General features: G+C 37.7%; 1 protein-coding gene across 1 annotated transcript in view; it reads right to left on the bottom strand.

The window, feature by feature from the left end:
• CSRNP3 (cysteine and serine rich nuclear protein 3) overlaps positions 1–14,199 on the bottom strand; it is a 222,950-nt gene that overhangs the window by 190,118 nt on the left and 18,633 nt on the right. The window contains exon 2 of the mRNA XM_056110365.1: positions 8,877–9,047. The gene's annotated coding sequence lies outside the window, so the exon portion shown is untranslated. The remainder of the gene's footprint in view (positions 1–8,876; positions 9,048–14,199) is intronic.

The raw sequence follows: 14,199 nt of genomic DNA, 5'->3' as shown, positions 1-14,199 counted from the left end.
ATGAGGTCATAAATTTGATCTCCAGTATCACACCACATGCTAAATGGCCTCCCCCTAGTACTGCCATTATAATCCCTGGAACCACGAAAAGGTATGTAATCTCCAGTAGCAGGACAACCAAGTTTGTGATAGCCACTGATCATAGCCCAAAGGGAAGGGGAAGGGGTAATGTAGCACTTGTTCATGAAGGTAGAACCAGTGGTAGAGTACAGACTTAAGTTCACACACACACACACACACACACACGCATGGAACACAATTTAGGTTTCCACAATGTCACAATTAATAGGATCCGCTATTGCATTTCTGTTTTATTAATGAAACACCATGAGGTACAGTTGTAGACTTACAAACTTTCGTGCTTGGGTTTCAGTTATACAATGATTGAGTACCCCTCCCTCTACCAGTGCCCATTCTCCACCACCAATGATCCCAATAGCCCTCCCACCCCCGCACTCCATACCCTCCATCACACCCCACCTCTGTGGTAGGGAATTCCCTTTTGCTCTCTCTTTCCTTTAGGGTGTTGTGATTTGCAATTGAGGTATTGAGTGACCATCATGTTTGGTCTACAGTCTACTTTCAGCACGCCATCTCACATCCTGAGCAAATCTTCTAAACACCCTTTACTTGGTGTTCCCTATTTAGTACATTTAGCATGCTGTCTAACAACTTTCACCTTTCACAGTGCTGTGGAAATTATTTTAATTCAGTATTATTGGGAGTAGTTGGGTTGTTTATTTGGAGAGGATAAATTATACTGTTATTTATATGTATGAGTAATTTAATATAAATTTCAGTATAAAATCAAATTTTATTTATTCCAACTTCCTAGAACTCAATTACATTACTTAGTTGTAATTACTACTCCATTATTATAATAAGGGAAAACAAAAATGAATGAAACAGTGTTCATTTCAATTTAAATTTTCTGTCAATATTTTCCAATCTGAAAATTCAACATCATCAAAACGCTTTTCTAGCTTTTACATGTTGTCCTTTGATTTTAAAGAAGAAAATATTTCTGCTTTATTTGATACTAATGTAGATTTCATCACATTAGTGGTGGTGGAGAATGGGCACTGGTGGAGGGATGGGTACTCGATCATTGCATTACTGAGACCCGAGCACAAAAATTTCAAAGTCTACAACTGTACCTCATGGTGTTTCACTAGTAAAATTTTTTTAAAAAACTATGCTTTTATATATAATGTGTACTCTCAAATTATATTCTAGGTTGCTACTAGATCCTAACAGAGATGGAGTGGTTCCAGGTTCTCAAGTAGTGCTAGGAACACACACTCCCACCAAACAAAAACAAACAAACCTGGAATTTTAGTGCCAAGGAAATAAACACACACACACACACACACACACACACACACACACACACACACACACACACCCATTTGAATACATAACTTGCAACTTGCGTGTGTTTGGTACTGGAATCAAAATTATAGGTACCAAAATATAAATGGTAAATGTCAAATAGCACTGCAGGTTCCATCACCTATTCTAGCATTATATTGCAGGTTGGTCTTAGTGACACCTGAGTACCATCAGGCCCAAGGGTTGAATGATTAAGCCCAGATCATCAGGAAGAGCCTTCAATTCCCCCAGCACTGCTTAGGTAGAACCTATGGACAGAATATAAAAATAAACAAAAAACTTTGTCTTAATCCAAATCCCAATTAAATTCAGTACTGGAGAATTATTTTATATATATATGGATATATATACACACACACGTATATATTCACTATCAAAACAGATACATAAATTTTCCAATATGAAATGACTAATTATTGCACCCAGGGACTGGGGAGATAGTACAGTGGGTAAAACACTTGCCTCGTATGTGCCTGACTCAGGTTTGATCCCTGATGCCTCAAATGGTCCTCTGAGTTCCTGAGCACAGAGCCAGACGTAAGCCCTGAGCATAGTCATCGCAGTCAGATGTGACTTCTAAATCCAAATAGATAAATATTGCAACTATCTTATAAGTATCGCCAACTTTTTTTTTCAATTTCTTTTCAAAGAAGAAACAGGTTTAATTCTCTTCTGTACTCTGTGCAGGCACATAAATACACTTCCATTGAGCTGTCAGAAAGCATCATATTGTCTGATTTGCATGGTAAGTTTTAAAATCTTTTGAGAAACATAAGGAAATTTGCTTTAGGCACTATTATTTCATCATTACTAGAATAATCAAGTATAATGCCAGTAAATCTCTGGTCAGTCATGTTGGCTGCATCCAAGGTAAATGCCCTACCCGCTGTGCTATCACTCCAGCAAATCTCTGGTATCCAAATCAAAGCGAAAAGATTATGGTATTTTGAAGAAGGATAGTAGAATTTTGATTATTTCATTTATTTGGGTCAATTTTTCAAGCCACAATGTTTTGCAGTTGGGCAATCATTTGCTTAGTGTCTGTAATTTCTCCTGAGTAACTACAACAAGAGGATATAATCTTCTCAAGAGATTTATAAGAATACAAATATTTGAAGACATATTTATAACAAGTTACATTATTTAAATTAATAACGTTAAACATTAACATTACTTGTAAATATGTCACCTATAGTACCCAAAAATTACTTTGTCAGATAAAAATATTCTGCACTAATGTGAAGATAGAATAATAAGGATAAAATTAATTTTTGAGTTTTTAATTTAGTGTATTTACAATACTACTTTCTACCTGTAGACATGTTAAGTAAGTGACAGATATGGGTAATTGGAATATTTTTGTGATGTGATTCAGATATAGTAATAGATATTATCATTCATTTCCTTGAGTTATATAAAAATAGTATAATTAACATTACTAGTCCTACCTCAATATTTAGATTTTCATGGTTGCTAACCTAGTTAAGTGCTAATCATTGTCAGTTTTCTACATTTACTATAAAACAGTTATATAAAATTTTATCTGAATTTTGGTATAATTGTGCTTTTAAGTTTAGCATCAAAATAAGAGAAGCTTTTTAGATCTTGGAGCAAACAAGGAAAATATAAAAGCAAATTCTGTACCTAGCCTATAAAATGGAAAATAATTACTCCATTCAGTCAGAAGCTCTGACTAAGTGAGTCAAATCAAAATGCAAGGTAAGTGGGTTGCTGGAGTCTTGAATTATTGAACAAGTAATGTTGAGTACTGCAGTTTAAGAGATGAAAATATATTGTTATCTTTTTTTTCAGGGAGTCCAAGGTGCCTATGGACCACTCTGGCAAAAGTGAAATGTACAAAGATTTTACTTTTAGAGTAAATGAAATAATCTTCTATTTGTTAGCTGCCATGAAAGATGCACATAAAATACTTCATCTTGCCTGCTTTTTATTGTAACATTTTCACAATATCACAAGTAGCATTATGTCAACAAGACAAACCAATTTTCCTCATGCAAATGTAAAACAGCATGCTCACTGTAAGATATTTCCATCAATGTCAGTGATATACAAGGAAAGTCTGAACAGTCTTCTCTTCCTTACAGAAAGAGGAAGAGAAATGTTCATTCAAAACCAAATTGAATATGCTGACCACATTTTTTTCTTATTGAATTTATTCAAAAGCTCAAAACTCACATTATACTACAGCCAGGAGATATTAGCCGCGTGTCTCCAGAAACTAACTGAGAACAAAACCAGTGGGAAAGGAGATGCTAATTGCAGTTACCAAAGATTAGGTTATTACAATCCTAAGAATTGCTGTATCTCAGATTCTCGAACTTCTACTCATGCTTTGCATTTGATGGTCTGGGTCCCTCCACATAGCTGTGAGAGATGCAGAGATATAATAAGAGAGAGGGGAGAGAGGGGGAAACAGAGAGAGAGAAAGAGAGACAGAGACAGAGACAGAGGGAGAGTCAGAAAGAGAGTTTCTCAAACTTCTTCCTGCTGTTTTCAAAGTGACTTTCTAATTTCTTTGTTTCTCGCTTCCCTCTGTGACCCCTAGGCTCATGATGTGGCCCCATATTTATGTGGTTTTCACTTGAGGCCATATTGGATTATCCTTGTTGCCATCTGGGAACCACATGGCTCCCAGAAGCCCATTACATTCTATCATTCTTTAAATTCCCAATGGGAATCAGCTATTGTTTCTGTCTTATTTTAGTATACATAGAATATTAGATCCTTTTCAAAAATATGTTTAATGGAATATTTTTCTTCAAGTTTGCTCAACTTTATAAAATAATGAATACGGTTTTGTACTTGAGATCAGACTATCAGTAGCCCACAGTGTCTTCTAAGGTCACATTTTCTATTCTTACCCCTCCTCCCACTGTTTATCTCACATTATGGTTCTTATCACACATTCAATTACAAGCTGTTCAATGATGCATATCACCATTTTCTTACAGAGGAGTATCAGCAAATGTTTCCCTCAGAACCCTTGAAAAATCACAAGGAGAAGTACATTAACAGCAGTTCTGGGGAAAAACTCATCAAACTTTGCAGCTGCTTTCTTTACTTGCATATAATATTTCTGGTTATAATGTCACAATGTATATTTCCTCCTCCACACATTCTTGTAATGATGATGATCCAGAGAAGTTATGAGAATATATTAAAACAATAATAAAATTATTTTATCAAAATATCTAGCAAATGGTTAATTCTATAAAAATAAAACAATGGTCATCCCTTCCAGGGAATTGTCCAGGTAATCATAACAACTGCCTGTCCTGGAATATCCTAAACCTAATAAAACATCAAAATATCACTTTTATCTGGAAAACACTTTGAACCACAGTTCTAAGACATGGTAAAGTTCAAATGAACATTGTGTAGACTTTGTGAATTCACGAGTTATAGGACTCAAGAGGTATCTTGCATAGAAAAGTGTTACCATTGATTTTACCAGAAGAGGGTCAATTCATCAACTTTAAGAGATTTTTACTAAAATCACATGTTTAAAAACATGGGTAGGTCAATTGTACTTGCCTAGCACTACACTGACCCAAGTTGGATTGCATATACTATACATGTACCCCAGAGCACTGCCAAGAGCAATCCCTGAGTGCAGGGCCAGGAATAGACCCTGAGCACCACTGAGTATTGCCTCAATTTCCCTCAAAATAAGTAAGAAAAAAATCACAGGTTATAGAAGACAATATTCTGCATGAGATGAGTGGTTAAAAATCACAGGGCATAGAAGTTAATGTTCTGCATGAGGGGAGGGTTTGTCTCAAATAATGAGATCTAAGTTAATGGTATTTTCCAGAAATGAGTAAAGGGGGACATGTTTAAAATTACTAGGCAGTGCCTGTAGGCTCTGGAGCTTGGAAAAAACTTTCCAAGGATCAGAATAAATGGTATTAATTTGAGTGCTCCAGATAGCTTTGAGTTTACCTTGTACTATTGTGTTTTTAATAACTATACAGTACACATCCTCTCGATTTTCAAGAACTGTTTAACATTTTTACAAGTATGTGTGGTATACTTCAAATTTTCAAGAGAGCGGATCTCAAATGGTTGCCCTTCTTACTCCCAAACAAGGTGATTAAAATGTTAATGAGCTTGATTTTGGTGGTAATCTCACAATGTATACATATAGCACTCTCTATACATTATGCATAAATAATCTGGAGTACCTTAAGTGATTTAATTAATATACAATACTTTTTATATAGGATAAATATTGAGTATTCACAAAATGTACATATTATGATATAATTCATACATACTGGACATCTTAAATGAATACAACTTTGTCAATAAAGTGTAAAAATATTCTAAAATTAACCTACTCATTCAATGAAGATTTCTAAGCATTATATGATGACCAATGCACTTCCAGATACTATGGGTGACAGACAGCAAGTTGCATATCTTTGTAAGAATATAGTCACTAGGGGCCAGAGTGATAGTACAGCGGGTAGGGCGTTTGCCTTGCATGCGGTCGACCTGGGTTCTATTCCCAGCATCCCATATGGTTCCTCAAGCACCTCCAGGAGTAATTCTTGAGTGCAAAGCCAGGAGTAACCCCTGAGCATCACTGGGTGTGACTCAAAAAGCAAAAAAAAAAAAAACCAAACCAAACAAAAAAAAAGAATATAGTCACTAACAGGGAGAGATAAATAGGCTATGGAAAATCCCAAACAAAATCTAAGTCTTCAAAATTTACTAATTATATAAAACTACAATTAATTAACTATGTGAAACTATAAAAATCTTATTTTCAAAACAGTCATTGCTTTGTCTTTGTTCCCAAGTCGTTCTTTCATTCTTTACTATATTTACAATGGTTTCTATTAATTCATAAAAAGTGAAGTCGATTTTAATCAAGATGAATATTTCAAGGAGTACAGGATGCAAGGTTAACCCCTTTCAAATCTCTGGCACATATATGGTTCTCTGAGCACTTCCAGGAGTAATCCTTGAGTGCAGAGTGATGAGTAAGTCCTGAGCACCACAAGGTATAGCTCAGAATAACAACAAAAAATCATCTAAGAGATAAATATTTATAGAAAATATTCCTCTTAAAATTCAACTCATGAGAATAAAAATTATCAAGGAAAATGCTGAATTCTTGGAGACAGGGAAGCATTAAAATAAGATTTTGGGAGTCACAGAATTTTAATGTGTATTTTAAATCCCTTGTGTGGATTAAAAATTCGCAAATAAAGGGTCAAAGAGCTTAAGTACAAGTTTCATATGTGGTGTTAAGATTTCATAACCTGCACCACATGGACTCTGGAGCCCCACTGGAAGGCACGTTGAGTTTTGGTCCCAGGAATCCATACTCAGATGCTCTGGTGTAATCCTTAAACCAAAAAAAATTTTTTTCAATTGCTAAAACTCCAAATTCAGAGAGACAGTTCAATGAGGTGGGGGACACAATTTAAATGTGGGAAGCCCAGGTTCCATTCCCTCTGCCACTGATTCTTGGAGCCTCACTGGGAGAAGCACCTGAGCATTGAGTTTGGGATAATGCACAAGGATCACTGGGTATGGCCCCAAATCTAAAGCAAAAATGCAAAAGCTTCAGAAAATTAATATTAGGAAAAAATGTATTGTGAAAAATACCCTTTCTTCTATATTAGATCATATTCCGTTTACTTACTAAAACAATTTTTTTCTTTTTCTTTTCCTTTCTATTAGTGAGACACCATGAGGTACAGTTGTAGACTTACAAATTTTTGTGCTTGAGTTTCAATTATACAATGATCAAATACCCATCCCTCCACCAGTGCCCATTCTCCACCACCACCAGTCCCAGTATCCCTCCCACCCCCTCATTCCCCCCTCCACCCTGCCTCTGTGGCAGGGCATTCCCTTTTGTTCTTTTTCTCCTATTGGGTGACTAAAACTAATTTTTAATGACGCTTATATACAACATTCTATAATGGGTGGACAAAATTATAGGGCATTCATTTTACCTTGCTTAGTTTTGCTTTGAATGTTGTCACTGTCAATGTCCTCCCGTTGTTTATCCATTTGCTGGAGCGGGCCCAGTAAGATTGTGATACTTATTACTGTGTTTGGCATATTGAATACGTCATGGGTAGCTTGCCAGGCTTTGCCGTGCAGGTGAGATACTCTTGGTAGCTTGCCAGACTCTCCGAGAGGGGTGGAGGAATCGAACCCAGCTCGGCCGGGCTAGCTGCATGCAAGGCAAACGCTCTACCCACTGTGCTATCGCTACAGCACTTGAATATTAATTCTTCTAAAAATATTATTTGACTACCCCTGTCCCCAAATGACTGAGTTTAAATGTTCAGAGATGCTGAACAAAACACAAAACTTCCTATTTTAAAATGTTTGGCTATGCATCTGTTGCAACAATGCAACTGGATGTGATGAGAATTTTAAGTTAAACTGTAACATAGTGGGGCCAGAGTGGTAGTACAGTGGGAAGGGCACTTGACTTACAGACAACCAAGCTGGGTTTGATCCTCGGCATCCCATGTGGTTCCCCCATGCACCACCAGGAGTAATTCCTGAGTGCAGTGTCAGGAATAACTCCTCTGAGCACTGCAGGGTGTGGCCCACACATACATATAATTAATATATAATTATATATTTGGGCTGGAGCGATAGCACAGTGGGTAGAGCCTTTGCCTTGCACACAGCCAACATTGCTGACCCGAGTTCGATTCCTCTGCCCCTCTCGGAGAGCCTGGCAAGCTACCCGTGATGTATTCGATATGCCAAATACAGTAACAACAAAGTCTCCAATGGAGACGTTACTAGGCCTGCTCGAGAAAATCGATGAACAACGGGAGGACAGTGACAGTGACAATTATATATTTACATAATAAATATTTTACATAATTTACATTTACATAATATAATTAATGTGAACAGCATCATTAGCTATGTGCTATACATACACATATATAAAAGCTAATGATGCCACTCACATCAATTGTGCAGAAGTATAATGAGATTGGTCTTATGTCCAAGGTTTACTGGTATCCACACAAGAATAGAAATGAAAGCTTTTGAGGCTTATGTTTCACCACAGCAGTCTTTTGAAAGCAAACATTTCCTCATCCAGGAAGTGATGATGTTATACTCAACACTAAAAATATCCCAGAGTGTAGTGACCAATATTAGAAGTCCAAAATATCTCAATTGATTATATTTTTGAAAAACCATGGGTCTATGAAAAAATGAAGACACATATGTTTTTCAATTGCTTTCTGCTTATTTTCCACTGGACTCACTTCCACTACTCATACTCCACAGTAGTGAGGGCTTTACTACTGAGACTTAATTAACCAAAATGATATGATGTTTTACAAATACCCTGATGTGAGGAAAATCTTGGGACCAGCTATAAACCGGTGGATAAAGATAAGAGCTCTAAGAATCACCCATGCAACATAACTTAGAGTACTATCTGAAATATGGTTTCAGATACTCACCAGTGAAATGGTTCAAAGAGGATGAATTGAGACTGTCAACACTGTCAGCACTGTCACAGCTAAAAACTTCATCACCTGATTCCTGCACAGAGGAACAGGGTAAAGAACCGTTGATTTCTTCAAACTTCCCCTTATAAATTCCACTCATAGCTGCAGCACTGTCACATGTACCTATAATTGGAATGGGAACATTTAACCACCAATTGCATAGTCAAGGTCTCCAAATCCTTTGGGAAAGCCTATCTTGTTTGTGTTATATTTATTACATTATCATATTATTTCCATAATGCTGAAACACATTAAAAAGAATTCTACCCTGAATCATTGCTATTTTCATTCTCCTTCTGAAACAAGCATCTTATAAATAAAAAAAAAGATTAAGCATTTAGAATAAGCGTACCTATATAAGGAAATATGGCTCAGTGTTGTGCAGTATCAAAACAGGAGTCAAATACGTTTATTTGATTTGTGCTAGTAAATCGTGCCCTGACATTGACAGAGCCAGAGTTCAGAATGAAATAGATCACTCACTTGCATGCTGTCATACCCAGAGCATACTGATTAGGGTCTGTCGATCTTGCTTGGGATTTCTTTTTTTCTCAGAAACCTAGACATCTACTTTCCTGGGGCTCTTTGTCCATCAAAAATCAAATTGGTTGCTAGGAATGGTTCTACCTGCAGAATTTAGATGACTTATCATGTTTCCAGTCAATTCAACAGAGCTACAGGGAATATTCGAGTCTTAGGACAAGAGGGTTGGCTGAATAGATTTTTAAAAGGATAAGCCCTTGTTCCTAAATCTTTCACTGGATAGAATATTAATTTAAATCTTTTCATTCTCTTTATCAACAGGAGCAGTAAAAGTCATTCATGGATGGTCCAATATATATTTTTAAATTTTGTTAGTGTTCATATATACGTTATTAAGTTCTTAGGGTAATAAACCTGTTAAAGCTAGAGAGTAACCTTTCAGTGTGGCCAGCAGCAGCAAACACTCATTCGAACAAGTGCAGTCATAACCTTAGTGAAAAAAGAGTAAGATGTAACAAAATCATGAGATCATTTTAGTTTTCTCTTTTGTTCCTGGGGTTCTGTCTACCTTTCTTTTGTCTGCTGTTATTTGTAACAAGGTATCTAGAAATACTTCACCTCAGGAAAATCAGAGCATAGGCACAATAAAAATGACCTCAATCAAGGAAACAGTTCATTGAGCCAGTGTGAACTTGGGAAGCCTGCTGAAGTTCAAAGGGCAACACCAGGGGTTGAGTGTGGGACTTAGAGTGGCAAACAAGTTCTTGGGTTTGATCTCATGCAGTGAAAAGAAAATGGAGGCACGGGAGGCACAGATGCTATTTAGGTCTAGATCCTTGGAGCTTCCAATTTAACCTCTTCTAAAATCTGACCTCTACTCTACTCATATAGAACAGCAGTCTTCATATACTCCAACTGACTTCCCCTCTTTAATATTTTAATAAAGCTCAAGGAGCAATTTTAAGATACAATTTATCTCTCACCTATTTGAAGATGTCTGTGACTCTACCTTGAAAACCTTAAAGACAAAGTTTTTACAGAAAAGCTTCTAGAAACAGTATTCTTGCATAGTAAAATAAGACACTACAAAATAGGATAAAGTCAATGACTTTTCTATATGAAAATGATGACACTGAAAGGTAATGCCGTTCACAACTGTATCTCAAAAAATCAAGTACCTGGGAATTGACCTAACAAGAGGTGAAACACTCATACAAAGAAAAGTATAAACTACAATTTGCAGCTATGTGGATGGATCTGTAGAGTATTATGTTGAGTGAAGTTAGTCAGAAGGAGAGGACATACAGAGAAAAATCTCATATATCACGATCACGATCATCCTGTTGTTCGTAGATTTCCTCGAGCAAGCACCAGTAACGTCTCCTTTCTAGCCCTGAGATTTTAAAAGAGCCATTTCAATGCTCTTTCGAGGATTAGGAAAATGAGACCCATCATTGTTACTGGTATTTGGCATACTGAATACGACATGGGAAGTTTGCCAGACTCTGCCGTGCGGGCAGGATACTTTTGGTAGCCTGCCAAGTTCTCCAAAGAAAAAATAAGATAATAAGATGTCGCGCGGCCGCAAATGCAGCTGTGCGCTTCCGGGAGCTGGGTTTTATAGTCTCTGCATCTTGGCCGTTGATGGGACCAACCTGGTGCTGGCGGCTGCTGGTGGACGTGACGCCTACCTACTGGAAGATGGAGGGTCTAGGTGGAGAAGGCCCAGTCCCAATCCGAGTAGGCTTGGAGACCTCAGCCCTGGGACCTGCATGTCTGGGTTCCTCTTCCAGTTCTTTCATGCATGAGGCCCGTCCAGACATGTGGAGAGTGGTCCCAGCATGGCTATGGCTGGCTCCGGAGGTCCTCAGCTGCTGGGACTCTGCTTGGGGTGGGGGGGGGAATAAATTCAGCCCTCCCCCCTCCAAGGGGCCCCGGTGAGGACAGCCAGGCGCGGGGAAAGGACACTCTGCGCTGTTCTCCTCCGGGAGCTGGGTTTTATAGTCTCTGTGTCTTGGCCGTTGATGAGACCAACCTGGCGCTGGCGGCAGCTGGTGGGTGTGATGCCTACCTACTGGAAGATGGAGGGCCTAGGTGGAGAAGGCCCAGTCCCAATCTGAGTAGGCTTGGAGACCTCAGCCCTGGGACCCACATGCTTGGGTTCCTCTATATGTGATATATATGTGAAATATATATATATATATATATATATGATATGATAAATGTGGTACATAGCACTTTCGCACTGTCCTCCCATTGTTCATCGACTTGCTCGAGCAGACACCAGTAATGTCTCCATTGTGAGATATCTTGTTACTGTTTTTGGCATGTCAAATACATCACAGGTAGCTTGCCAGGCTTTGCCATGTGGGTGGGATACTCTCGTTAGCTTGCCAGGCTCTTCAAGAGGGGTTGACGAATCAAACCCGGGTTGACTGCCCATGTGGTATATATGTGATATATATATATATATCTTTTTATTAGTAAAACACCATGAAGTACAGTTGTAGATTTACAATTTTTTGTGCTTGGGTTTCGAATATACAATGATCAAATACCCATCCCTCCATCAGTGCCCACTTTCCACCACCATGGATAATATCCCTCCCATCCCCACCCCCCACATCCCACCCTGCCTCTGTGGCAGGGCATTCCCTTTTGTTCCCTCTCTCCTTTTGGGTGTTGTGGTCTGCAAAAGAGGCATTGAGTGGCAAACATGTTCAGTCCATAGTCTACTGTCAACATGCATCTCCCCTCCTGGGAGGATCCTCCAAACACCCTTTATTTGGTGCTCCCTTCTCTATCTGAGCTGCCCTTTCCCCTAGAATGCCTGGCTGGCCTCTAAGCTATGGAGTAATCCTCCTGGTGCTGATCTCAGCTATTCTTGGGTATTAAATATGTGATATATATTTAAGTGAGATATACATATATATGTGATACACACACATACATAGTAAGAGAATCACAAATGCCCAAAGGCAACAGAAACTGATGGTCTTCAGTAGGAAGTATACCACAGGGGTGAAAGTGGACATAGGGATACTGGAACAGTGGTGGAGGGAAGTAGACACTCTGCTGAAAGCTGCAATGCCCAAAGTCTTATGAAAGAAACCATACCAATTACAGTTTTGTAAACCTTAGTGCTTCATATAAAATCTAAGAAATATATATGCAAGTAAATGCAGTGTGCCAGATCAATACAAAGAAAACAATATGATCATATAAATATAAAAAGTAATATAAAAAACTTACATGTATCTTAATGCATTTTGTTTGCAACATAACAGGTAAGGTGTTCTTCACTCAGCAACTAGTTAGAGACCAAAGACAGTTCTAGTAATTGAAGGCCTTGGGGAAGCTCTTTGACCTTATTTCTCTTATCACCTCTTTTGAAATATGTTTTGTGTGCTCTATTGCTAGACCCAGAAGTGGAGCTGCTTATATAAAGAAAACTGTATATCACAACTAAAAAATATAAAATAAGACACAGGAAATTGTATCAAAATTGTTATGGAATAAACAAAGCTCCCCCTATATCTATTGCCAACCTAGGAAAAGAAGGAAGGCTTCTCCTTGCCCAAATCTAAATTACACTGTAAAGCTACAGTAATAAAAAACATAATTTTAAATTGGTTAATGAGTAACTGTCCCAGTAATGGAATGTGCATAAAGACATGGGAGAGGGGAGGGGAGGCAGAGTTGAATGAATGAATCTGATAGGAAAAGGAAAAATAATAAATTTCAGGAAAATATTTAGAGAGTATTCGGGGACTCAGAGGAGCTGTAAAGTCTCAAACCTGACTTGAGAACTGTGCATGTGGTTGGTTTCTTTTAGAAAAAAAAATTTTCAAAAGAAGTGAGAAGGAAAAGGAAAGTCAAAAAGCTTTCCCAAGGTCTGCAAATACCAGAAAGCATTTTCAGTCTCCAGGTTTGTAATTATTTACTGAAAAGATAGCACCTTAGCAAATAGGATACATTCAGATATATTGTACCAGTTTGTAGTTCTGGTTTGTTTACTTTGAAAGTAAAATTTCCTTTGTTACGTGATAGAATACTTCCTCTAATGTAGTACAGAGATAATATATGACCTAGTTGACAATTATCAAGGATTTACTTCTTGGTAGGAAAATAGAAGTTATCATTAACTATTTTCACTACCACCCTCCTAAGTTTGCTTTTTTGACGTTTTAAAAAGCAACAAACACACAAACACTGTCCTCCCGTTGTTCATTGATTTGCTTGAGCAGGCCCAGGAACGTCTCCATCTGAGACTTCTTGTTACTGTGTTTGGCATATTGAATACTCTCAGTAGCTTGTCAGGCCCTCCGAGAGGGGCAGAGGAATCGAATGGGGCTCGACCAGGCTGGCTGTGTGCAAGGCAAATGTCCTACCGCTGTGCTATCACTCCAGCCCGAGATTTTAAAAAATCAAGTATAAAGATACTGCTTGCAAATGCAAGGATTCTAAGACTTGACTCAGGACTGATCCTCTTAGAAGGTCAAGCCAGCTCAAGCATAAAACAATGCTTGATGATTTAATGCAGCCATGTTTTTTTTTTTCCCCGAAGGATTTATCTGAATGATTTAGAGAAATTTTAGAAGAATTAAAGATTTTAGAAGAATTAAAGATTAACACTTTAATAGATTTTTTAATATGTAATATGTCTTAAATGTATGTGTTTATTAAACTTATTAGGAAATAATCTGGAACTTATTTTAACTGATAGCAAACCAACATAACTAATTAGCATGTGATTTGCACACACTTGCAATTTCTGGTTATTTTAAAGAAT

Source organism: Sorex fumeus, unplaced genomic scaffold (genome assembly GCF_029834395.1).
Source record: "Sorex fumeus unplaced genomic scaffold, SorFum_2.1 ptg000009l, whole genome shotgun sequence".
In the NCBI taxonomy this organism is placed as follows: Eukaryota; Metazoa; Chordata; class Mammalia; order Eulipotyphla; family Soricidae; genus Sorex; species Sorex fumeus.
The sequence above is the reverse complement of the archived record's forward strand: the minus strand, read 5'-3'. Positions and strand labels throughout refer to the sequence as shown.